Source organism: Marmota marmota, unplaced genomic scaffold (assembly GCF_001458135.2).
Source record: "Marmota marmota marmota unplaced genomic scaffold, marMar, whole genome shotgun sequence".
Classification (NCBI taxonomy): domain Eukaryota; kingdom Metazoa; phylum Chordata; class Mammalia; order Rodentia; family Sciuridae; genus Marmota; species Marmota marmota.
In genome coordinates, this window is record NW_026000242.1 from 20513614 (window position 1) to 20517239 (window position 3626).

Sequence of the window (3626 nt, forward strand, 5' to 3'; positions counted from 1 at the left end):
AAAAAAAAAAAAAAAAAAAAAAAAAAAGTTGTCTTTACATAAATTTCCTTTCTGAAAAAAATATGTAACCATTTAGCCATCATTCTTCATCATTCTCAGAGATAAGAGCCTATTTGAAAAAACTTATATTTAGACTTTTAAAATATCAGTGGCCTTCTACGTGATAATTTCTTCATCAGTTATCATGTTTATCTTTCCTATTTCCTCTAAATTTGTTGAACTTATTAAAATGTTTTGGTTTTCACATTCTTTGTCATTGTCTATGTCAAATACTTCATTTGCATATTTCTCTAATCTTGCAGATAGTGAAATATCAGCTCTTGGTTCCTGGTAACTATCACTCATTTTTAAATTTGACCAAACACAGGTACTTTTTTCTACTCTAACATCAATTAGTAGGAGATTGCCTAGCCAACTTTGAAAAGAGTGCTTCAACCATTTCTTCCAACTTCTTTACTTCTACAAATCAAATTCAAAAATCATTATAGTTACAGTTCATATAATTAGATTTCTTAAAATTAACATTCTTTGGATACTACACCAAAAGTTCAGTTAACTATTAATTGTTATTTCATGCACAAAACTACCTCCCGAGATTAGACTAGGTCCCTTTTAAGGGTTTTAGGCCTCCATTTTGAGATGTTTTGATTTATAGAAGAAACTAGAAAAAAGCTAGAAGTAGTAAAACAATTTGTGTCCTTTGTAAACCTGTTTAAGAGAGAGAGAGAAAGAGAGAGAGAGAGATCTTTAAAAGTCAAATAATTCATAGATGTAACATAATCATTTTTTCTTAAAGTATTTTCTCTAAAATAGAACAGTAGTATTTACTAATTGCCTATCATGTACAAGATGCTATACAAGTTGGGACTGGCGACATAGTTCAGTGTTCGAGTACTTGCCTAGCATGTGCAAGCTCCACAAAAACAAAATAAAACAAATAAAAAATAAAAGTGCTTCCCTAGCCATCACCAAGGCCAAGAAGTCCCATACAATGATCAGAGCTCTCAAGCTGGTGTCAAGTAGACATGTTACATTTGGCTGGCATAGAATTTGGTTATAATATTTTGCTAATTTTTAAATTGTCTTATTTTGAAGTTAATTTACAGTTATAAACTGACAAAAATAATAATACAGAGTTCCCACATTCTCTGTGGTCAACTTTTCCAAAAATAACATCTTACATAACCATAGTACAATTATAGAAATAAAAAAAAAAGAACATTGATACAATGCTCTTAATCCACATGCCTTTTATGAATTTCACCATTTCAAAATAAGTTTTTTCTTGGACCACAATATTTCAAAATCTAGGACCAGCATCACTCAGACTCATTCTTGTCCCTTAGAACCCATTTTAGCCATGGTCCTATGCAACTCTTCCAAGCCTTCAAGACCTTCCTCAAATTTCTCCCCTTCTCATTTTCACTTATTGCCTTCTGTTTCTTAAAGAAAAGGGCATTGTTGGGCAGTGAGTCTTTCACATTCTCACATCCATACCTTCTTGCTCACAACCTCCTTACTGCCTCAATGCAAGACCTGTCCCTCTGTGGAATTCCATGCTCTCCTACTGCCTCACTAGCTCTGAATCCCATCTCCCCTCAAGTCTCCAACTCTCACTCTCTACTGGCTCTCTTCCTTCCTTGTAACAGTCATACTGAAGTCTATCTCAACTTTCAAATGGAAACAAATGACAACAACAAATCTTCTTTCAACCCCAGTTTTTTACTCTAGCAATTCCCCTTCATCTCTCCCTCTCTTTATGGACAAAGGAATTGAACATGTATCTACCATCAATGTCTCCACTTCACTCCCTCCCACTTACTCCTTATACCAGCATCACTGAAAAATAATATTAACACCACCAGTGACTTCCTTGCCAAAACTAATGGAAAGTTTTGCCTCTGACTCTGGGGTACATTTCCTCTTAAAAATGTTCTATTCCCTTGACTTCCCTGATACCACTCTTGAAATTCCTCTTTCCTTTCTAGTGGTTCCTTCTCAGATATGCTCAGGTTCCCCAACTCTCTTCTTCTTACTCTACCATTTCTGATGAGCAACCTCCCTAATCCCAGGGCTGTTGGGTATCCCTATCCTCTCAGACATTGAACATTTCCATCTCTCTGACACCAGTTATATCCCATCTCTCTGACACTAGTTAATATCCCTTTTCCTTCTGCCTCCCCCTAGACTATGACATCCTTCAGAATGGGAACTATGTTTGATTTCTGTACCAGCCCTCGGTTCCACAACAGCCACAGACAACTTGGCATAGAACAGACATTGACTTGTCATTGGGGATTTTTTGTTTGTTTTGTTCTGTTTTTTTTTTTTTGTTTGTTTGTTTTGTTTTTTTTGGTGGTACTAGGGATTGGCCCCAGGTTCTTCCACATGCGAGGCAAGCACTCTACTACCAAGCCTCAGACCCTGCCCAAAATATTCTTGTTGAAGAAGTAAATATTAGCAAACTTGACTAAGTCCTATATGGTCACAGTACCCAGATTTACATGGTACTAAAAACATCAATTTTACACCCATGACTACAAAGTCAGCTTAATGATTATTTACTATCAGGCTTTGGAATCAGATATCCTGGATTTTCAAAACAAATTAGTACCCTTTTACCAGGAGTGTGACTTTGAACAATTAAGTCCTCAGGACCTTACTTTCTTCATTTTCAATTTGAGATGGTTATCATAACTGCTTCATAAGATTGTCATAATTAAACGTGACAAATACATATATAGTCTTCAGAAGATAACCTAGCATATAGCAGGTAGCAACATTTAATGTTGGTGACAAATAGCAAGTTCATATTATTGTTATTTTAGCATCAGGTAAATACCTGCATGATTTACCGACTAGATTAAGAGTACTATTGGAGTTCTATGCTGATCACCAGGAAAATAATCAAAAATCTGCATTCCTTCTGCCACCACTTGGAAACATTCCTCCATTTGATCATTAAATATTTTATTGAGTCCTTACTGTGCTAGCTCTCTGCTTTAGGCTCTCTGTCTTGAATCTTATCTGGCACTCACAAAGACCAGGTGATACCTCTTGGCAATCCAATCAAAATGCCAAAGCTTCAGCATTTAACTGGCTCACCCCAAAAGTGAAAGAGAAATTGAACACCTAGCAGCAAGACAGACCGTACGGTGGGTGGCTACAGCGGAGACAGCCCGACAGCCCGAAGGGTCTCCCGCCCACCACCGACGCCCCTAGAATCCTCAGCCCCGGGCGCCTCTCGCTGGCGGAAGAGCCAAGTCTCCGCCGCAGCCACTGGGGCGCGCCAGAGAAGAGGCCGGGGCTCCCCCTGGAAAGGCTCTTTCGCGTGTCCGGGATCGGATCCGAACAGCTCCGTAGCCAATCTGCAGCAGACCTCTAGGCGGTGTTTGATACCGCGCCACCCCCGGACTCTGGTCCTCCGCGCCCAGCCCCGAGACCCCTGGCCCCCGCAGACCGTCCCCTACCCCCGCGGGAAGCCGGGATGCACTGCGCACGCGCACACTCACAGCAGCCCTCGCCACCGAGGCCGACGCACCGGCGAGGAGCAGCCAAGTCTTCCGCAGTACACCAGTCGCCTGGCCTGTTTCGGGCGGGCCCGAGTCTCGTGCGGCCTTTAAAGG

At 40.3% G+C, this 3626-nt stretch overlaps 1 long non-coding RNA gene across 1 annotated transcript; it reads right to left on the reverse strand.

Annotated features, from left to right (window-relative positions):
• Positions 1-14: 14 nt before the first annotated feature.
• Positions 15-3626, reverse strand: LOC107145911. Its single transcript, XR_001503970.2, has 2 exons — positions 3513-3626; positions 15-708 (listed from the first exon to the last, which is right to left on the reverse strand). It is a non-coding gene; the product is annotated as an uncharacterized LOC107145911 (long non-coding RNA).